The 23,649-nt window shown below is 47.9% G+C and overlaps 1 protein-coding gene across 5 annotated transcripts in view; it reads right to left on the bottom strand.

Moving 5' to 3' along the window:
* The window catches only part of PPIP5K2 (diphosphoinositol pentakisphosphate kinase 2), a 1,596,028-nt gene extending 1,583,871 nt beyond the window's left edge, over positions 1-12,157 (bottom strand). For 3 of the 5 annotated variants that reach the window (XM_078675449.1, XM_078675450.1, XM_078675452.1), the window contains exon 1: positions 12,018-12,145. The gene's annotated coding sequence lies outside the window, so the exon portion shown is untranslated. Of the gene's footprint in view, positions 1-12,017 lie in introns of all 5 variants that reach the window. The other 2 variants (XM_078675453.1, XM_078675448.1) reach the window with 1 other exon arrangement.
* Between the last annotated feature and the right edge of the window lie 11,492 nt (positions 12,158-23,649).

Below are 23,649 nucleotides of genomic sequence, written 5' to 3'. Positions count from 1 at the left end.
TGTTATAGTTAGGAATTAGCATTTAAAAAACCTTAGAAATTCACTTAAAGAACTATAGGTTTTAGGGGTGTTATAGTTAGTTCGACATTTCACTCGTACAAAACCATTGAAATTCCCCTGTTATAGTTAGTTGTACTAACTATATAACTCGCGCGCCCGCAATCCACTGCTGATGATGTCACATATTACATCATTCATGACATGGTCAGTGACATCACTGATGACATCACTGTTGACATCATCCACGTGACAATCTGATACATCTTATCATTCACTAGTATAACCTTTCAACACTCATAAAATATGGAGTACTATATTTGAAACCATTGACACACCAATACAAGTTTCTAAAAACCCACTCAGTGATTCCTACATCTACACACACACACACATCTAAAAACTTACCTATAGATTCACTCATACATGCTAACAAAGATCAATAGAACACTATTAAATATACCTATACACCTACATCAACATTACACACCAGCACACATCCTATTCACGTATGCAGTCATCCTACTCAGTTATGCAAACAATTGATCATACTTACATTTACTAAGCTACCCACTTATACAAACACCACTTAAATTATTCATATAGATAGTAACTCATACTTAGTGTGTTATAAAAATCACCATTACAAGTATGCAGTTATCCATACGTCACTCATACAATCACTGAGTCTTATGTATACTTATTTACATACAACAACTGTCACATACACTTTCCTTTTGTATTTCTAGTTTGTTGGACATGTATCATTGAGAAATATATTTACTCATCACCACACCATAAAGAGATTTACTCACCCAAACAACTGTTTAAACATACAGTCTTAACCTCATATACCTACTAAATCAACTATTTACACATCTTTGGACAGTCACACACCTCCCACCCAACCACACACACATTCATTCACTATCCCATACAAATACTCACTTAACTAAATAATAACTAATATAGACTTTCACATAGTTAGTAACCAACTTATGTAGTAGTTTACACAACAAGAGATAAAGTGATACAGGTATTCACACAGTTTAATCAGTATCCCATATATTTAGTGAGACACTTTACATTTGTCACTTAGACAGTCAATCACATTGCTACTAAATCCTCCATTCAGACACTTATACATCCACTCAGTCTTCAGGGCAGATATATATATACCTTAACGCAACTGGAACAAGAGACCTTGAAGAAAGGATTAAACTTCTGCCCAACTGCCCACATAAACATTGCTGAGACCCGTGTAGACCTGTACAAATACACGAGAAAATTAAAACTGGCCAAAATCTATGCAGAAAAAATTACCAACAGAGAAACACAACAAAGACAAACATCTAATATCAATTTAAATGCAGAAGATGCCATGGCACTCTCCACTCTAATGACAATGGGAGCAATGACAATTTCACAAGAAGAACAAGAACTAATTGCAATGGAAGACACAATTGAACAAGATGGCGCTAATGAAAGTGGTCTTAAACAAAAATCGAAATACAACCCCATATTACCACCTGGCAATAAGATCGATACATTTCAGGAGCTAGTAATTGAAGAACTATATAAAATTCAACCAAACCAAACCAAAAATAACTTGACTCAGAAGGAAAAAACAATTATAAAGAATCTTCCAGAAGACAAGAAAATTGAGATAAAACCGGCAGATAAGGGCGGGAACATCGTCCTTATCAACAAAACAGACTACATAGACGAAGCCCAACGTCAATTATTGGATACAAACTGTTACAAACTCCTGAAACAAGATCCTACAACAGAACTGCAAGAAAAAATCATGCAACTGCTCAACAAGTGGACAGCAACTGGCTTAATAAGTGAGGATGAACAAAAATATATGACAAACAAATTTCCAACATTCCCCACTTTTTATTGCCTACCAAAGGTTCACAAAGACAGTCAAAAACCGCCGGGAAGGCCAATTGTGTCAGCCAACAATTCTCTACTAGAAGGGATTTCAAACTACATCGACCTCTTCTTAGCACCCCTAGTAAGAGAACTACCATCGTTCATAAAAGACACCACAGATCTCCTAAAACAATTAGAAAAGATTATCTGGAAATCCACTTTCAAACTCATCACTATGGACGTGACATCACTGTACACTAACATTGAACACCACATTAGCATAAATGCATGTAAATATTATTTGGGGAAAAGAAACATAAGATACAGAGAACATAATGAAATGTTGAATCAAATGATCCACCTGTGTTTACATAACAACAACTTCTTGTTCAACAAAAAAATCTACCAACAGATATGCGGATGTGCTATGGGTTTCTCCTTTTCACCCAATTATGCCAATCTCACAATGGGCTGGTATGAACAGAATGAAGCCTGGAAATCGGAACATTATGCATGGAAAAAGAAGACGATCCTATGGCTGAGATTCATAGATGATCTCTTTATAATCTGGGACGGTGAACAAACAGACTTTGAACAATACTTTGAAAGGCTGAACAACACCCCAACAAACCTCAAGTTCACCTACGAAATAAGTAGTGAAAGAGTAGTATTCCTGGACACAGAGATCTACATCGAAAACAATCATCTGGAAACTACATTACATCGAAAGAAAACCGCCACCAATTCCATTCTACATGGACAAAGTTTTCACGAAGAAAAACTAAAGCAAAATATCCCGTATGGGGAATTTCTTCGTCTAAAAAGAAATTGTTCAAAACAATCGGAATTCCAGAAGCATAGCATACAGGCCTCGAACAGATTCATCAAAAGAAAATATCGACCCATGACTGTGGCAAAATGTCTTAAAAGAGTGATCAAGAAAGACAGAAATCAAATTCTACATGGAATTAAAACAACAAAAACAGAAGAGAAACATCAGACTAATCACATCTTACAGTGCAGAGAGAGGACTAGTAACAAGGGCAATCAAAAAATATTGGGGTATACTACGTTCAGATCAGACGTTGGCCAAAATCATCGGGGAGCATCCAAATGTCACATATCGTCGAGCAAAAAACGTGGGCGATCAATTGGTTCACAGCCATTTCAAAAACATCCCAAACATCACCTGGTTGCACCGCCAAGGATTTTGGCCTTGCAAACAATACAAGGTCTGCAGAATAGCGTCACCAACTAAAGAAATCGAAATGTTTGGAGGCAAGAAATGGAAGATTAAACATCATCTCACGTGCAAAAGTACATTTGTTGTGTACATGTTGTGTTTACTTATAACATTTTAAAAGTAAAGCGGGGTGCCGCGATTATACTAAAATGAAAGAAATTTCTCTTTTAGAGCCGTCCCACTTGGACTGGCTTGGACGGACTTCCTGCTGGCGTAAAAGGTTTATTATCTGCTTTATGGGGTCATCTGTTTCGCCCCATAAAGAAGAAAAGAAACATTTTAGACCAGCAGTTAGTCGGGGCAGCCAGTCCGAATGGGACGGCTCTAAAAGAGAAAAGAGTACGTCACTGTAAGCTCTTTCCAATGGCTGGCCCCCGTTTAGCATGAACGGTGACGCCAGCCAATGGAAAAGAGGGGCGGGCTTAAACCCCGCTAGTGAAAGGTACTCGAAAACATAAAATCTTGCCAGCGAGACTGCGAAAGTGCGCAGCCTACGTTAGCCGAGACCTAAAAAGATATAAGATGCAACCATACAATCCTAAACCAATATATGCGTTGGGGTAAAGCTCCCCTTGGCCTATTACTATTGAGCTAAAGTCTCAGACTGTAGAAAGCACATGCACACAGCGTTGCTCGAGACCCGCTTGATCTTCGGGTGCCCGCGATCACAGGGCACCTCTGGCGAGGGTCTCAGGCTGCAAACAGCACACACATACACACACACACACACACAGCGTCTCGGAGACACACTTGCCCTTCTGGTGTACACCATCACAGGTCAATCCACACGAAAGTCTCAGGCTGCATCAAGCACACGCACACTGCATCGCTGAGACTTACTTGGCTTCCCGGTGCAAACGTTCACAGGACGATCCTCTCGTAGGACTCAGGCTGCACCAAGCACACACACACTGCGTCGCCGAGTCTCGTTTGGAACTCTCTGTGCCCAAGATCACAGGGCACAACTTATGAAGGTCTCAGGCTAGACAGAGCACAAGCACACAGTGTATCTGAGAGTCTTCTCTGGAAACTTGTGTGTTCCTGTGTTTCCGAACAGGGAGCCAGCTCACCTCAGGCCCTTGGGGACAGTTACTTCAGGACACAGCAAAGTCCTTCAAGCAGGGGGACACAGCAAAATACCTTTAGCCTTTCCTTGGTTAAAACAGCAAACTGCAGGCCAGGCCCAGATCACACAGCAAGACCAGTCCTATCCATCAGTCTCTTCAGCTGTTTCTTCCTTGGCAAAGGTCCTCTTGATTACGAAGTAGTTCAAGTCTTGTTCACACTTGATCAAGCCATTCTCCAATGTTCAGGGGCTTCAGCTCGCTTAGTTATACCCCTCAATGGCTTTGAAGTCTTTGTGTTACAAGGGGCACTGACCCATGCTCAAACCAGTTCTGGGTGCCTCTCTACCAGCGACACCTTCTTCCTTTGATTAGTGGAGGGTTTGGATTCTCAATCACTCAGCAGGAGATGGGACAATTGTTTTATAGCACCAGCCTAGGCCTCTTCACCTCTAGCGGCTTCTCCTCCCCTCACACACCCGATGCAGGTCAGTATGTGCTGTCTCACCTCCTTCCCGGGGTCAAGGCATTCCCCAGATCCTACCGCTTTCAAATCCAGCCAGTCAATCCACAATCAGGTAGAGACACACAGAAATGTTTAGAGCACAAAAACCCAGCAATTTCTGAAAGATTGGCTTACAAATACATAATGCAAAAACCATCTTCATAAAAAGATGTGTTATTGCAGGGTGAGTTCAGGCATGCTAAACTTCACCTTTCCATCTTAAGCCTTTGGGAAGATAGGCTGGAAAATATATTACACAGCCTTCCCATTTTATCCAATGTGCAAGATGGCCTTTCAACAGTGAAAAACTAAATGGAGATTATTTCACTGTCAGGACATGATACACACCTTAGTAGATGCCCTACCTTTCACATGCACTACACCCTGTCCAGTGGGGACCCTAGACCTACCATAGGGGTGTCTTAGGTGCACAGAAAGGGAAGGGTAAGTTCTGGCAAGTAAGTGCACTTGACAGAACAACATGGCAGTTTCACAAACTGTGCACAGGCCCTGCAAGGGCAGGCCCGAGTTCCCTTTTCAAGGCTACTTGTGGGAATGGCGCACATAGTGCTGCAGGCCCACTAGTAGCATTTGCTTCACTAGCACTGGCACACATAGTGCATTTTACAAGGGACTTCACTAGTAATAAAACATACCAATTATGGGCAACCAATTACCATTACACTGTACACAGGGAGCACTTTCACTTTGACACTGTTTAACAGTGGCAAAGTGTCCACAACATCTACGCTGGCAACACTATATCCATCATGGTACCAAAAAATGAGGAGGTAGATGCAAAAAGTCAGGGGTAATCACGGCAAGAAGTGCCAGGCCTAACACCCTACAAATCTCAAACTTTGAACCAAAATCACCCATTTGCCTTGCATTTATATGGCATAAACTTATGGAGATCACAAATTCCCTAACACCCGGCACTTCCCCCTCCATCCCCAATGTCTCCCAATAAAAAAGGTACCTCACTTGTGTGGGTAGGTCTAGTACCAGTGACCGGAAATACCTCAAAACACAACATGGACACATCACATTTTTCCACTGAAAATGAAAAATAAATGTTTGCTATGTGGGTATCTATGAATTTTGGTCCATATCTCAGCAGGCACCCAGGGTAAACTAGCAAACCTGCACATTTTTGATAAGTATACACCCAGAAAAATCAAGAGTGGGTTGACTTGTGTAGCTCTTGCTAGGTTTTCTTACCTAGAAGCACTTGCAAACCTCAAACTTTGACTAAAGCAACACATTTTCTTCACATTTCTATGATGGAAAGTTCTGCAATATGTAGGGAGCAACAAATGTCCTACCACTGACAATTCCCCCAAGGTTCATGCTAAAAACTGCATCTCACTTGTGCGGGTAGACCCAGTGCCTGAAACAGGCCCTTAAACACAATATGGCACATCCCATTTTTCCACTGAAAATTGACCCTTTTTTGCAATGTGAGTAGATGTGGAGTTTGGGCCCTAGCTTAGCGGTACCTTGGAAAACGTATCAAACCCGCACATTTTCAAAAAGTAGACCGCCAGTGGAGTCCAGGGTTGTGTGCCTTGCGTGGATCTCAGAAGGTTTTCTTACCACAATGCCCTGCTAACCTCAAACTTTCCCTAAAGTTGCCTATTTTCCTTATAAGTCTCGGACATATATTTTGGGAATCTGCAGAGATCCACAAATACCAACCACTCAGAGTTTCCCCACTTGTCCTGATAAAAACGCTACCCCACTTGAGTGGCTGGGCCTAGTGCCCTCAACAGGCACAAATCAAATCTGGGTCAATGAAAGTCGCTCCGTGGGACTGCTATTGACCCTCGTTTGATGTGTGCCTCTCGTGGCCACTAGGCCCAGCCACACAAGTGGGGTAGCTCAGTTGTTGGCACCTTGGGTTCTTGGAAAACCTACAAACACTATATATATTTGCATCGTTCAAGTTGAATTGTTTGATACATTTGCGAATAGAGCTGAGCTCGCAGTAGGTACAATTGGAAGTGTGCACCACAGACGTTTTCTCCCACGGTTTGTAACAAACAAAATTACCCTAAAGAATTATGTTGTATTTTGTCAACAAAACCACTAGAGTTATCATGGATTCCCCATTAAAATACATGGTAACCCGGATCCCCACAAAGGTAAAGAAACGTAATAATTTTGCTAAAAATGGCACGCACACATTTCCCTGGCCTAAGGAGTAAACATTTGACACTAACATAATAGAACAAACTAAAACACACATAAAAACTATACATACAGGTCAAAAGAGAGATAAGCGACAGGCATTACTAGAACTATGGACCATCTTCTGCCATTGTCGTAAAGTGTTTCCCAAAATTGACTTTTCTGCTTGGAGCACTGTGGAGTGAGGATATGCAATATTTTGACATATTCAGAACCCGTAAAATCTCCCCTAGGTGTTCCAGGGGTAGGGGGTCCTGTAGATATAGGCAGGGTCCTTATAAAATATGTTTTTTAAATTCTAGTGTTGGAGAAATTGCCCGGTTCATTTTTCCCCATTGCAGATCCCCAGCCACACAGGTTAACATGGTAAATAAGTATTAATTATTAATTTCCGCCAGGAAACACCGAGAAATATTCAAGGACTGGTATTGATAAATCCAACAATATGCTATTGTTGAATTTATTCTAAAATGTACAGACAAGAAGTTATAAAACGTTCTTGTCTGTAAGCCAAAATGTAGTCTTCCAGTGATCTGCCCCAATTGGTCAGAGTTAAGTGGATTAGCCAAGCTGCTTTGATGAGATGATAAGTAGACCCTGGGGTAAAAGAGCCAATCTGAGAGGGGAGGCTTTTCCTGCATAGGAATGCCAGTAAACAAAAAAGGTGGTTCTGTTGGGCAGTACAACTGATTTCCAATGGGTATTAGATACAGTGCAAAAAATATGCCTTAGTCACATATCCAAGTAAGTCACCAAGGAAAACAAATTATTTAAGATAAGGAATTGAATTTCTTTACTTTATATTCATATATAAGCAAATCATTATCCTAGACGGCTGTCAGTAATGCGCACTGAGCCAACTATGGACGGATGAAGACGTCCCGAGTGAATCTCTTAAATTGATCGATAAGTGTGACAACTTATTACTTCCACCGGCTGATGAAGACAAACACCCAGTTTTCAACCGGACCACAACCAACTGATGTGAGTCAGAGGTGTCGGCTGGATGGATATTTGTATAAGGAGCCCAAATTGTTGGCTGTTAAGTTCCTTTTCCCCCTGTCCTGATGAAGACCCGGCTCTGATGACGAATTAGCAGCACAACAGAATAGGGCCGAAACGTCAACGTTATTGTCTTAATTAGTCCTCGTAATTTCCCTGACTTGAATAGGAAATTATAACTACCGTTGGGATTTAAGCTTTGAATCTTGGACTTGCAAATTTTTTTTAATTATGCTTTAGAACTGTTATTTGTGTCACTTTTGCACAACACTATGTCACATATCACTATCAGTCACTAACTATACATCACTGTCATTTTGTTTTTTCGCCGCATCTGTTTCATGTCACAGACAGCCATCTATAATAATGATTTGCTTATATTTGAATATAAAGTAAAGAAATGCAATTCCTTATCTTAAAGAATTTGTTTTCCTTGATGTGTCACTTGGATATATGATTAAGGCATATTTTTCCACGGTATCTAATACCCATTGCAAATCAGTTGTACTAACCGACAGAACCACCTTTTTTTGTTTATTGTAATTGCCCAGGTTCTGAGGTTTACTGGGTTGCTGCATTATCTTTAATGGCATAAGAATATCAGAGCAAAGGGGAGGGGTTGTAATCATGATCTTCAAAAGAAGGTGGAGACAGGCAGAAGAAACCAGTTTTGTTTACGCCCCTACCCTCTGAACCAGCCAGATGGCAGGCTTAAGGAAGGAAGGTGCAGATGCCAGGGGGAGGGAGTCTATGGAGATGAGCCATCCTGGAGGTTGTTTAGCCAGCTCTTGCCTCTCTGCTGAAACTTCAGCCATAATGAATTTTAGATAAATAGTGCTTTCTGGGTGACCATTGTGCCACACTTTGGAGGAAATGTTCATGCTCTGGGGTGATGCCCTGTACATCAATGGGCAGGAGTGCCCTCCTGTGTGACCCCAGACAACACTGAATAAGTATCTGAGAGGGGCAGTGCCTCTCAGATCTCCTGGTTGAAACTATAGGAAGAAGAAGGGTCCATGCTGAGAAGTTTGATTTGCACGAACCAGGCCCTGCACTCTGACTGACTGTGGCTGCTGCACCATCTGGAACTACAGCCTTGGTTCAAACCTGCTTCAATGTGACTAAATAGTGGACTCCCTACAAGCTACAGGTTAACAGGACCATCACCACTAATAATCCCCAGCCTGGAGTACTATTAGATGATTTGTAAGGGTTTTGTCCCAGGTGGATTGTGGGAAATGAAGTCCCAAACTTTCAAGGACCATCCTAGAACTTTCAGGTCCTTGGAGTAAGTTTTGGACACTGTGGGCCCCTCAAAGGAATTTCAGGTAGAAGTTCCAGAACTTTGGAGCACCTTTGAAAAAAATGCTCCATAGGTACTGCTGACTCGACTTGGCCACCCAAGCCGGCAACCCTCAACCATGAGCCGGCCTGCCCTCCAGGTTCGTCCGGCTGCAAAGCTCCAGATGTCTGACTTCCAGAGTTTGACCGGGAGTTGGTCCGAACCCAAGCCGGCAAACCCTCACTGAATCCGGCCTGGTGAAGAGCATCGAGGGACCACAGGAGAAAAAACTCTGTAAAGGTTTTAAAGTCCATACGTAGAAAAGGTAACCAGGATCAACCGTGTGAGCCAAGCCGCCCACCTTCAACCATGAGCCTGCCTGGAACTCTGGTGCATCCTGCTGGAAAGCTCTGGAGGTCTGACTTCCATAAATTTGATGGGGAGCTCGTCGCAAGAGCAGCCGGTGAACCCTCATCGAATCAGGACTGGCTGAGAACTTCATGGGACCCGGGAAAGAAAAGTTCCATAAAAGTTTCTAAGTCAGAGGGTAAAAACTTTTACCAAGACCTACCACGAGGGGTTGCCGCACAAGTCTCCATCACGGTTGGCCTGAAACTTTGACTTTGTCTCAGTCTAGCGCAACTTGATGTCCCAATAGGCACTATAAGTGTCTATGTGCTATATACTGCTAAAGCTTTAAAAATTCACATCTCCAGTTCCCTACATTGGATTTTTTTCGTTTGGGTGTCATTTTAAAGATAACATTATTTCCTATTTTTGTAAATTGGTATTGGAGAGAGGACCCTCAGATCTATCCCATCGATAGGCGTAGCAACACTAAAATGGTCAAGAGAGATTGGCCCCAATAAAGCACATATGGCCGGAGGGAGTACCCGCGCTCATAAAACACCATAAAGTCAGATGCCACATGAGTGAGGAACATATAGCCAATCAGAACACAGCGATCATGCATTCCCCATGCTGGATATCTGGACACATCACTCACGGGCCGCATTGTGTCCACGCAAGATCGAGGCCCTCCTGTATTATCCATTAGACAATTCATTTATGACTCCAATCGCAGCAACTACAGGGCTCGAAAAATCTGATAAATGGTACTGGTCCTGCAGGTCTAGTACGTAAAAAAAACTCCTCGACCTAACAGTAACCTACTTGACCTCTGTCTGTGAAAGCGGAGCAAATGTGACAAGATAACAAGATTTAAAGGCATCTTTATTGCTCATTTGCTTTGTGGACAATAAAAATGCCTTTAAATCTTGTTATCTTGTCACATTTGCTCCGTTTTCCAAGACGGAGGACAAAAGTTAGTATGTTTTCCTACTCTCCAGAATGGGCGAGTAGGACCTAAAAATAGCTAGATCTCATAAAATTTACCTCGCAAATGCGAGCGGTCGAGTGGATTTGTCAAGCCCTGAACTACATTCCTCACCATAAATGGAACACCAGATTTACCTATAATGAACTGTATATAAGAAAGCCACAGATCGATTGTAAATTGAGACAGTCCTCAGACCCTGTGCCTCTAACTGTTCTCCTGGTAGATATGTTTAATTAAACCAACTGTTCCGGTTTTGCCAAACGCCTCTGTTCAAGGTATTTCATATTCAAGCAACATGATCTTGTATACATTTCAACTGTTGGCTATATAATCTAAGCCCACTTCACCTTCCTTATTTAGCAATATCATTCGGCAGAAAGATAAAAAAAATGATATACCCGTGTAGGTAAACAATCGTTGTTTTCCAAACGTGTTTCCATGGGAGTTGGGGGGTGGGGCGGGTTCTTTGTATCGTCTTGTTCATTTAACGCTCTGATTGGGGACCTTTCCCGATCTCCAGGCACAGCCTTTCCAACTGGGCATGATCCCCTTGCTTTTCTGATGTCTACTAGAGAAGACATGCATGTCTGTCTCGCTCGCAATTTTTGCCTGCTAAATGTCTATTGCAATACATTGCCTGTTTTTTATATGTTAAAACTCAATAAAAACACTTTGAAATTAAATTAAACTTTACTGTAACTTTGTCATAAAATGCACCTTTTCCACTACTCAATCCCTCGTCTGGGCTATTCTTTAGATTTTTTACATTAGCTTTATTTGGGGTCTTAGTGAGTGTTTGTTTATTGAAATTTCTCTTTAGTTTAAGCTAGTTTTTTACGCTATATAAGGCGCATGTTGTGGTAAAATGTAGTATGGGTCATGTTTCGTAGTAAAAAATAAATCATAGGGAAATAAACACTACAAAAGAAAAGGATTCGTTGGTTCTTTGAATTATGCATTTTCATATTTAACACTTGAACGGCGGAAACTCGTGAGTACCACTAGTTCCGCAAAGGGAAGCTGGAACGTCGTTCACAGTTAAAGAACTACAGGCGCTAGACGCGACAGGGCGGAAAGGGAGGAAAGTTTACAAAAGGAGGGAGCCGCATTGCGCGGGGAGAGGGCGATCAAAGACATGTGCATTGATGTACTTCAGAATGTACAGCAGTTATTATTTATCTTCTCAGTCAGGCAGTGAAAGGATGCACCGCGGCACCTATAGCTGTCAAGTACCAAACTCTCTCCTCCTATATTAGGATGCACAGAAAGACAAGGGTGCGGAAGTCAAAGTAGGAAGGGAGCACTCGCCAGATGCGGGGCGCAGCATCAGTGCTCAACCTGCAGCCACATGTGGCGCACAGAAAGTAATCTGTGAGGCGCAGTGTAGTACCCTGCCGAAGCTAATGCTCAATGCGGGTTCTTCCTGCAGGCCCTGGCATTATTACGTTATCTTCCACGGGAACACACCCGGGAGCAGCTCTAGCCCCAGGCCAAGGGAGGTGGTGAAGCAGCTGTACCTGGTCACGGATCCTCTCTGGCTCATCCTCCATTGATTACGGAGGAGTTTCACCTGAGGCACCGGCCGCCCGTTCCCTGTCGCTGCAGCACGTCCATGGCCACAAAGGAAGGACTACTCCGCGCGCTGTTCACGCAAAAAGGACTGACATTCAGCGCTTAGCAACCATGTCTATAGACATAGAGGAAAGACTAGATCACAGTCGACAACGTGCAGACGAAAGGTTCTATCGGAGAACAATGCAGTGCTGTGGTGTAAATGACACCGCGTTAAAGTCATTTTTTTTAAATTGCAAGTCATATTTTTCACATGTACTAATTGATAAGTTACTGATATGGGAGAGGCCGTGACGTTGCGGCCAGAGCTGCCGACGGACTTTGGAACCTGGAGCCAGGTCTGAGTCTCAGCGTTTGCTCAACATCCTGCGATTCTGGACCAATCGCTTAATCTCCTCATGCCTAAACAAGCACTGTTCTGCCCATGCCTAAACAAGCATTGGTAAACGCAATATGTTTCATGTAGTTGATTAATACTTTTTTGTTGTTGTTGTAAGTTTTAGCTTGGTGACATGTTGTGCAATATAAGTTACTGAAATTCCGAAAATGAGTTATGACTTATGTGTAGCGCTCTAGTGCTCCGAGGGTCTCTCCTGAGCCCCGGAAGCACCAGCACACATTGTTGCACTCTCTGGCCAGGCGTGGCCAGAGAGATATAAAATAAACGGGCGGAAGTGGCTCGGCACTTTCCGTCCAGACCAGCATAGTGTCTGCGTGTCCCCTCTGTGTGTGAGTGCCACGCATGTATGTTCTGACCCCCCCCCTAAGCACACGGGGTGTCAGCCCCCACACTGGCGACGAGGGTGGGATCCACTCAAATCCCACGAAAGAAGACGGAGGCGCCGAAGACGCCGAACCCTGAAGCGGCCTAGACTGCCGGCCCAGCACCAACACGAGGGACCCAGCGACGAAGAAAGAAAGAAATCGCCTACCGGTAAGCAGCATATGCCAGGAGCTGCGTGGGGACCGGCACCGGCAACGCTCTGAAGCAGAGCGAGAGAGCGCTGGAGGAAGGCCCGACCGGCCGACTGGAAAGTGCGCGCATGCGCAGACGAGTGAGGCCGACACAGGCTTCAAGCCGGCATCGCGTGAACACGCGAGCGGAAGCGAGGCAGCACGCAGGCCCAGCAACGCTAGGCGCCGGAGGAGAGGCACCGACGGAGCGTGCACGCTGCAGTCCAAAGGGACGCCGAGCCACACGAGGAGAGAGACAAAAAAAAAAATAACAACTCAAAGTAAAACAAGCACAAGGCAGTTCAACTGCACACACGGCCACTGTACCAACAAGCACAAGGCAAGCCTAATCAACACCAGGACTGTAATTAAGGCTTTGCCCACAAAACAAGCACAAGGCAGTTCAACTGCACACACGACCACAGTACCAACAAGCACAAGGCAAGCCTAATCAACACCAGGACTGTAATTAAGGCTTTGCCCACTCAGGCATGTCTCAAGACCAAGGAGGAGCCACCGGAGGAGCCACCGGAGGAGCCACCGGAGGTGCCCCACAGGTGGCAGCGCCCCCTATAGCTCAGGTCCCGACGCCTTCCGCGCACGCACAGCTACAAGCACTACCGCCGTTTAGCGAGCTGATTGACCCAGGGACAGCGGCGCCCCGATGGGCAGTGTGGCTAGGGCAGCTCAACAATTATTTCACAGCTACCCGAGAGAAAGACAATGAGGTGAAGCGCTCCCTACTTCTCCATTTCGGAGGCACGGAACTATACAAGCTGTTTAGACACCTCCCCGACACGGGTGCCGCCAATGACTTTGATGCCGCCGTCAATGCGCTAAACGCCCATTTCGACCCCCAGCTGAACCCCCACTACGAGAGGTTCAAATTCAGACAAGCCAAACAACGCGAAGGGGAAACAATGGACGCGTTTCACGCACGTCTAAGAGATCTGATAAGCACGTGCACCGAAGACGACGAAAAGAAAGAAGTCACGGCACAACTCATCCAGGGCTGTCGAAACAAACATCTACGAACATTAATCCTGAGGCAGCCGCGAATATCCCTCGACGAAATCCTGATCCTTGCGCGGTCCCATGAGCTGTCTGACGCCCGCGCCACCGCGATGGAGGCGGCCCTTAACCCTCACCGTGAAACAGGAACAGTGATCAAAACGGAACGGGTGGATGCCGTGCGCATGTCGACCCGAGGAAGCAGAGGTCGAGGGCCAGCGCGAGCACGACGCCAAACGCCATGCGGCTACTGCGGCAGGGATGAACACACACAAGATGGCTGCCCAGCACGTGGCAAGACGTGTTCCAAATGCGGTATTCCCAACCACTTTGCCAGCGTGTGTAGAGGAGGAGCCCGAGGACGGAACCCTGCAGGGAGGCGATCAGCAGCAGGAGCAGTCAAACAACTGTCACTGGATGAGCACTCAGCATCACGCTCCACTAAGTCACACAGATCACAGCAATCGCAGTATGATGAGTCATCCACAGACGATGAAGACGAGTGCTACTTCGTGTCCTTCGTCAAGGAGCTGAAGAGAAACCGACGACCGCAACCCAGGTGCCAGATACAGATCCACGGATCACCAGCGATCGGAGTCATCGACACCGGAGCCACGGTGAATGTAATGGGAATTCAGCATTACAAAGCACTAAATCCGAAACCCGCACTCGTTCCATCCAAAGCCAGGATCTTCACTTATGGCAGTCAGGATCCCCTCCCACTGCGGGGCAAGATGGTAGTACAGGTCCGAGCAGAAGACCAAGAAGTCACAACCACGTTCCACGTGATCGACAAAGAGGCCGACCTGTTAGTCGGAAGCAACACGGCGGAGGACCTAGGCCTCATTGCCTTCGCAAACGCAGTGCGGGCGCTGCAGGTTGAAGACATCCTCCTAATGTTCCCCAAGCTCTTCACAGGCCTTGGCACCATCAAGCACCCACCCATCAAGCTCCACATAGACCCCACGGTGCAGCCGATTGCACTACGACATCGGAGAGTGCCATTTCACCTGCGCGACGCAGTCGAACAAGAGCTGAACCTGCTAGAAACACAAGGAGTGATCGAGAAGGTGTCCGGACCGACGCCATGGGTGTCCCCCATGGTCATAGCTGAGAAACCGAAGCAACCGGGAAAAATCCGGATTTGCATTGACATGAGGATCCCTAACAAAGCCATTCGCCGTGAGCGACACCTCACACCTACAGTCGACGACATCTTGACTGACCTAAACGGCGCCCAGTGGTTTTCCAAACTGGACCTCAATGCAGGATATCACCAGCTGAGGCTAGACGAGGAAAGCCGCTACATCACAACCTTCTCGACGCACCTTGGTTTGAGACGTTACAAGAGGTTGAATTTCGGGATCTCATCTGCAGCTGAGATCTTCCAGAACACTATCAAAGAAATCCTTTCTGGGCTGCAAGGGGTGCTGAACGTCAGCGACGATATCCTAATCCATGCCAAGACGAGCGAAGAACACCACCACCGGCTAAAGGCGACGCTACACAGACTGGCACAGTATGGCGTAACCCTCCACAAAGACAAGTGCCAATTTTTCAAAAAATCCATCGAATTCTTCGGTTATGTGTTCGGATCTGAAGGAGTCGCTGTTGACCCACGCAAATCAGTGGCTATCAAGAACGCCCCTGCACCCACCACGGCGTCGGAAGTGCGCAGCTTCCTGGGGATGGCGCAATACTGTGCGAGGTTCATCCCCAACTTAGCCACAATTGCGGAACCATTAAGGAACCTAACGAAGAAGGAGATCGCATGGCGATGGACAGAGATCGAAGCCAAAGCATTTGACCAGATAAAAACAGCACTGCTAGACAGCACCACGATGGCCTACTTTGACACTTCCAAACCCACCGAAATAGTAGTGGACGCCAGCCCAGTTGGTCTAGGGGCTCTGATATCTCAAGAAACCGAACCCGGCACATGGTCGCCGCTAGCATTTGCGAGCAAAGCACTGACCTCGACTGAATCGAGGTACTCACAGGTCGAGAGAGAGGCCCTGGCAGTGAAGTGGGCATGTGCCCATTTCCACTTATACATCTCAGGACACCCCTTTCGCATGATTACAGACCACCAACCTCTGATACCCTTGTTCAAGGGCACCGCTCCTCATCCACCCCCGAGGATAGAACGCTGGGCAATACAAGTGCAGCAGTACCAAATGGACCTCGCCTACCGCCCCGGGGCTAAGAACCCCGCAGACTTTCTATCTAGACATCCCGGACCAGAGGAGTGCCGACACACGGAACTTGAAGGCCCCACTGAAGACTTTGTAGACATGCTGTCGGCTGCCTCGTGCCCACAAGCCCTCACAGCAGACGCCATTGTCCCTGAATATGTGAAAGACGTGGTCGTCCAGCGAGTGGCAGATGCCATACAGTCGGGGTCCTGGGAAAACTTCCTGCGAAATGTCAGCACATGGAGCGAGGAAGACCGTGCCCACCTGACACAGCTCTGGAGAGTGCGACATGATCTGAGCCGGGCAAGCAATGGCCTCATCCTCAGAGGTCACCGGGTGATCATCCCCAAAACTCTACAAGAAAGGGCGACCGTCTTAGCGCACGAGGGACACCAGGGCACCCGCCGGATGAAGGCCAGGATGAGAGAGAAGGTTTGGTTCCCAAACCTCGAAGAAGCTGTCGACACCGTGGTGCGCCAGTGCCGAGCATGCCAGATTACCAGCTCTGCGGACGCTCCCGCGCCCGTCATCACAGAAGAACATGCCCCTTCGCCGTGGTCGTGGCTCAGTCTTGACTTTGGAAGTTTCCCAGATGGGAGAGTCACTGTCGTGCTAATTGACAATTACACAAAGTACCCAATTGTAGATATTGCCACCTCGACTAGCTTTGCCAACATCCGACCACTCCTGAGCAAGTCCTTTGCCATGTTTGGAATTCCTCTTGTCATCAAGACAGACAATGGGCCCCCATTCCAGGGAAGCGAGTTCCGAGAGTTCCTCCACAACCTGGGCATCCGGCACCACCGAATCACGCCACAATGGCCCCAAGCAAACGGGGAGGTGGAGCGATTCATGAGGACAACCAACAAAATCCTGCGAATCGCCACCGCTGAAGGTAAAGACCCAGAGGAAGCTCTTCAACTGTTTCTACGGGAGTACAGAAGCACACCCCACAGCACCACGCAACAGTCACCGTGGGCGCTGATGTTTGCCGGACCAAGAAGGGACCTTCTTCCCATGGCTGACAACTGGGAACCGACACCCTACTTCCCTGGGCGCACTCAGGAACGGCGAAGACGAACAAATGAGAAAGCAAGCCGCAAGAGACGTGCACAGTCCCGAAATGTGACACCGGGTGAGACTGTACTAATCCGGACCAGAAGGCCCGGAGGGAAATTCAACACCATGTTTGAACCTGAGCCGTGGGTTGTCAAAGAAACGCGGGGCACTGCAGTCACAGCTCGCCGGGACGGAGAGGAGGTAACTAGGAATGTCTCCTGGTTTAAACAGATACCGGCTGCTCGACAGTGCACCCCTGACCAAGCAGAACCAGCAGGATACGAGTCTGAGACCGGGGCCGGAAGGTCCAATGATGAAACCACACCTCTGAACACTACAGACCAGGGCGAAGCAAGCATTTCAACATCCAGCCCGAGAGCTGATCAGGTACCAGCCCGAGGACGATGGAGGTATGATCTTAGACCTAATCCCAAGCCAAGCCAGAAGCTGGCTGACTTCAGATGCTGAACTATACATGTTTTGTTTTCAATCCAAGTTTTCAAAAATCCAAGTTGGGAAGGGATGTAGCGCTCTAGTGCTCCGAGGGTCTCTCCTGAGCCCCGGAAGCACCAGCACACATTGTTGCACTCTCTGGCCAGGCGTGGCCAGAGAGATATAAAATAAACGGGCGGAAGTGGCTCGGCACTTTCCGTCCAGACCAGCATAGTGTCTGCGTGTCCCCTCTGTGTGTGAGTGCCACGCATGTATGTTCTGACCCCCCCCCTAAGCACGCGGGGTGTCAGCCCCCACATTATGAACTGAGAAAGGCAATATATTGTGCAGTAACATCAATTTTGATTAACATGTAAGCATTTATTGAGGTATCCCGAGTCTCACGTCTAATCCCATTTGTCACTGTAATGAGCGCTGCGCGCGGGTGACTGATTAGTGTGGCGGAGGCCATAATAAAGACCTGACAACTCTGGTGGTCTCACGGTGTGGTTCCGACTGCCGGAGCCGGGCCACGCCTCTTTATTTATAACGCGCATGGCGTCACGTGCCAGCGCTCATACGTCACCTCCGGGTGCGGGTAGACTGAACCGCTACCCCGCCGGAAGACATTACATTCCTTCCAACCTTTATTAAACAATAAACAAAACATCAACATGTAGATCTGTTACCAGTTCCGGCGTGCCATCTGTTACCTGTTATCAGCTCATACTCAGTTACAGGTCACACCATGAACCCTGCCAGGCGGGAGGAGGGAGCCGGATTGCTCCTCAGGCCATATCTGGAATGCTCTCCCGTGAGGATGGTAGGGATTGGGCCACTTCCTGCAAGACCCAGCCCTCCGGGGATCTCACCAGGGAGCCTGGCAGTCCTCTGTCTGGAGTTCCGAGCGGCGATGGTGTGCCTCGGTCAGATCTGTCCGGATCATCCATAGGGATCGTCCCTTGGCCACCGTCCATCTCTTCATCCACTGACTGTCGACTTGGCCCTCCTTCCATACTGTCCGATATTGACCTGTCAGGAGTTCCAGCATTGACCTTTTTGAAGAAAGATATATTGCGTGTGAGTTCTTCTGTTCCTCTCTGGGCTGTTACCATCGTGCTGGTTCGGTGGATCACTGTCCATGGGCGCTGTTCAAATGGGAGACAGAATTTGCTCCCTGGGTGCCTGTCTTTGACATAGACCATGTCCCTTACGTGAATGGTCGACCCTTTCGCTCGTCGGTTAACGCTGGCTTGGTCGTTGGTATGGGTCCTTTTGGCTAGGACCTTTTCAGTGTCAATCTGGGAAGGGGCCAAGTTCGGGTGATGAGGGATGGTGTCTTGCACCACTCGACCCATGCTTGCTGGTCCCGGAGCTGTCTCTGTCGTGAGATGAGGCGTCAATCTGTATTCTCTCAGGAAACTGTAGATGGCTCTTTCCAGGGGCGCTCCTTCAGCATGCGCAATGCGTATCACCTTGTTGAGCGTGCGCATGAATCTCTCTACTTCCCCGTTTGCTTGGGGCCAGGACGGGTCACTTTCCGATGTTGAATGCCCCAAGACTTGAGATAGTAGGCAAACTCTTGCCCCTGGAATGGCGGGCCGTTATCCGTCTTCACCACCTCAAAGATCCCGTGAGTTGCAATGGTTTTCTCCATGAACGCAAGATCAGGACATTTCGTTGTGACACGATAGACTATAAGTTGGTTGAAGTTTATTCTTGGGCCGAGGTATACGCCCAAAAACGTAATTGGCAGAAGCAGGGTACAACCTCATCCAAAGAGAGTCTAGTATCAGTAAGCGACATGCAGTTGTCCCGGTCCTCCTGTGCCTTCTGTAATTCAATTACCTGCTGGACATGATGCCACTGGTGGTCCTAGCACTGCTAAGGTTTTTAGGTTTCGCCTCGCTGAAAGCTGCGCAAGTGAAACACTTTTGTTTACATGTATGGGGCTTCGTCCCGCCTCTCTGTCCCATTGGCTAGCTCCATAAATGGAGGCTAGCCATTGGAACAGAGATCTGTCCGTCATGGCCGGAGCAGATTCGTGGGCGTTCCGGCCATTTTTACTCATCCTGGCCCTTTGACAACGTCATTGCGGTGGTGGGCGGTGTTTTTTTTTTTTTGTTTAGGTTTGTTTGGGCATTTCTTTGAAGATGGCGCCCGGTGGAGAGTGATTTCAGCCCCTGCTGCAACACAAACAAGCGCTCCTCAGCTCGCGGGAAACGCTAAGTGCTTTTCTTAAACCTATTTATAACGCGCGGTCCGTTCCCGCCCCCCCTCCCGCTGTCTGTGTGCCCGTTCCGTCCCCCCACCCCTCGCTGTCCGTGCCGTTTTCACACTGCCAAGCTGGGCTGCCCACACCCGCCTTGCCCTCCTGAAGGACGCCCTGATTTGCTTGCTGTATCCCCACTGGGGGGAGAAACTCGAGAGATTCGCCATTTGCCTGTGGAGACGCCGCATACGCCACAGCGTACCCTCTCCCCGGCACCGCATTATCCCCAGAAGAAGCAGTTCCCCGCTCAGACTCGCCCCGACTGAAATACGCGTCATATGCCAGAAGCGTACGCCTCGCACCAGCCTTTGATTTTCAGCCCCCCTGCGAGACGTACCGCCTTGCCTTTGTGGCCGTACGCCTCGCGCCAACCTGCCCGCATTAAATCACAGCACCACTGAACCTGCAAGCCTTCATTGGTAGAGGTTCGCTTCGTACGCCTGAAGTCTACGCGTTGGCCACGCACTTGTCCTCGAGGCCGCACCTCACCCGGGAGCCGCACTGTACTTAAGTACAGGCCGCCCCGTGCCGCTGCCGCCTCTGGGGGAATCTGCCTGCCAGAGAGGACGTCTGCCCCAAGCCGGACCGGCTCGACAAGACCAGCATCCAGAGCCCGCCCCGCACCCCGCGTGTACCGCGCATCAACAGGTACTGGGCATTCCTTCCAAGGCAGCAAGAGCTGTACTGTACCCCCTCGGGGCGCCCTTAATCCAGAACTGCATAGTTGGGGGAAAGTAAAATATTGGTAAAGCATTTAAGGAGGAACTCAAAGTACTTTCAAGAAAGCCTCGTTTTTATACATCCCTGAAGTATTTTAAAGAAAGCCTTGTTTTTTTTCATCACTGAAGTATTTTAAAGAAAGCCTCAGTGTTGTGCATTATTGAAACGATTATAAGCTGATACTGATACTTTCGGGTCGAGTTTGCGATATATAAAACGGCAAAATAATCACAATGTGTACTCGTGTGCATAGTACAACCCTGCTCACCGCTTTTGTGGATGTCCATGATGACATGTCCGGCAGGTTTTCTATGTCTGCATTTTGCTCACACATAGATATGCCTCTTTCGTCTGCACCAGCCTATCAATGATGTATGGTAATTTCTACATCACCTCGAACACCACCCCTCCTGAGTGTCATCTACCACGACCCCCTAAGCCCCTTTCACCCATCCCTTCACTCTTGTCTCGGCACTATATTTGCCAAACCTTCATTCCAAGACGCCTTCCAGTTACCCCAATCTCTGTCCACCTCCCCTTCATTTCCTCCTCCCTGCCTGTCTCTCCTGAGTCCGTCTTCTCCTCTGGTGCCCCTTCTTCCCACCATCAGTTCACGACCCTTCACCTCACCTACCCCTCCATCACTCCACACAGACCCCCGCTGCATCCCGTCTGTTATTCAGCTCCAGCCCCTGCCGAGCCTCAGCCAGACTCCCTTCCAACCCTCTCATCCTATCCTTCTCACATCTCCTTCACTTCGTCCCTCCTTCTCTCCACTACCCGGTTTCACTCAGCTCCACCCCTGCCGAGCCTCAGCCAGGCTCCCTTCCAACCCTCTCATCCTATCCTTCTCACATCTCCTTCACTTCGTCCCTTCTTCTCTCCACGACCCGGTTTCACTCAGCCATTCTTCCCTCTGCAGCCAGCTTGTCCGGCCCCCTTCCTTCAGCTCTCCTGCCGTTTCTTCTCTTCATCTGCTCCCTCGTCTCCCCCCTTCCATTCCGGCCCCTTCCCTTCGTACCCACTTCCTACGACCCTCCCTATCCCTACACCCAATAACTCTATCCCTCCCTTGTCCTTGTATACCACGTCCACCATCCGTCCTTGGCGCCCCACCCCCCTCCCTACGACCCCCTCGTCCCTCCTTCACCCCATCTCTTTTTGCCCGCCATCCCCCATTCACAGCATAATCTGAAAAAGTGTGGGTAGAAGGTGAGGTGGGGAGCTAGAAGTTGGAAGGAAGGGAGAGAATCGGGTGCTAGAAAAGTTTACGCTATATAAAACTGCATTAAGTAAAATAAATACTTGCACCCATTCACAGCATAATCTGAAAAAGTGTGGGCAGAAGGTGAGGTGGGGAGCTAGAAGGGGGAAGGGGGAGAATCGGGTGCTAGAAAAGTTTATGCTATATAAAACTGCATTAAGTGAAATAAATACTTGCACCCATTCACAGCATAATCTGAAAAAGTGTGGGCAGAAGGTGAGGTGGGGAGCTAGAAGGAGGAAGGAAGGGAGAGAATCGGGTGCTAGAAAAACTCGAGGAAGATTACTTCATATAATTTTTTACACATCGTTTTATTTTATTTTAATTGTAACGGATCTTTGTGCAGAGTGCAGAGTGAGTGTGTAGAGTGCAGAGTAGTGAGTGCAGAGTGCAGAGTAGTGAGTGTGCAGAGTAGTGAGTGTGCAGAGTAGTGAGTGCACATTAGTGAGTGTGCAGACTAGTGAGTGCAGAGTGTGAGTGCAGAGTAGAGAGTGCAGAGTAGAGAGTGCAGAGTGCAGAGTAGTGAGTGCAGAGTGCAGAGTAGTGAGTGCAGAGTGCAGAGTAGTGAGTACAGAGTGCAGAGTAGTGAGTGCAGAGTGACTAGGGAGTGCAGAGTGACTAGGGAGTGCAGAGTGACTAGGGAGTGCAGAGTGACTAGGGAGTGCAGAGTGACTGCAGAGTGCTAGGGAGTGCAGAGTGACTGCAGAGTGCTAGGGAGTGCTAGGGAGTGCAGAGTGACTAGGGAGTGCTAGGGAGTGCAGAGTGACTAGGGAGTGCAGAGTGACTAGGGAGTGCTAGGGAGTGCAGAGTGCTAGGGAGTGCAGAGTGACTGGTGAGTGCTAGGGAGTGCAGAGTGACTGGGGAGTGCAGAGTGACTAGGGAGTGCTAGGGAGTGCAGAGTGACTAGGGAATGCTAGGGAGTGCAGAGTGACTAGGGAGTGCAGAGTGACTAGGGAGTGCTAGGGAGTGCAGAGTGACTAGGGAGTGCTAGGGAGTGCAGAGTGACTAGGGAGTGCTAGGGAGTGCAGAGTGCTAGGGAGTGGAGTGACTAGGGAGTGCTAGGGAGTGCAGAGTGACTAGGGAGTGCAGAGTGACTAGGGAGTGCTAGGGAGTGCATAGTGACTAGGGAGTGCTAGGGAGTACAGCGTGACTAGGGAGTGCTAGGGAGTGCTAGGGAGTGCAGAGTGACTGCAGAGTGCTAGGGAGTGCAGAGTGACTGCAGAGTGCTAGGGCGTGCAGAGTGCTAGGGAGTGCAGAGTGACTAGGGAGTGCAGAGTGACTAGGGAGTGCAGAGTGACTGCAGAGTGACAGTGAGTGTGCAGACTAGTGAGTGCAGAGTGTGAGTGCAGAGTAGAGAGTGCAGAGTAGAGAGTGCAGAGTGCAGAGTAGTGAGTGCAGAGTGCAGAGTAGTGAGTGCAGAGTGCAGAGTAGTGAGTGCAGAGTGCAGAGTAGTGAGTACAGAGTGCAGAGTAGTGAGTGCAGAGTGACTAGGGAGTGCAGAGTGACTAGGGAGTGCAGAGTGACTAGGGAGTGCAGAGTGACTGCAGAGTGCTAGGGAGTGCAGAGTGACTGCAGAGTGCTAGGGAGTGCTAGGGAGTGCAGAGTGACTAGGGAGTGCTAGGGAGTGCAGAGTGACTAGGGAGTGCAGAGTGACTAGGGAGTGCTAGGGA

This window comes from Lissotriton helveticus, chromosome 2_1, assembly GCF_964261635.1.
Source record: "Lissotriton helveticus chromosome 2_1, aLisHel1.1, whole genome shotgun sequence".
Classification (NCBI taxonomy): Eukaryota; Metazoa; Chordata; class Amphibia; order Caudata; family Salamandridae; genus Lissotriton; species Lissotriton helveticus.
The sequence above is the reverse complement of the archived record's forward strand: the minus strand, read 5'-3'. Positions and strand labels throughout refer to the sequence as shown.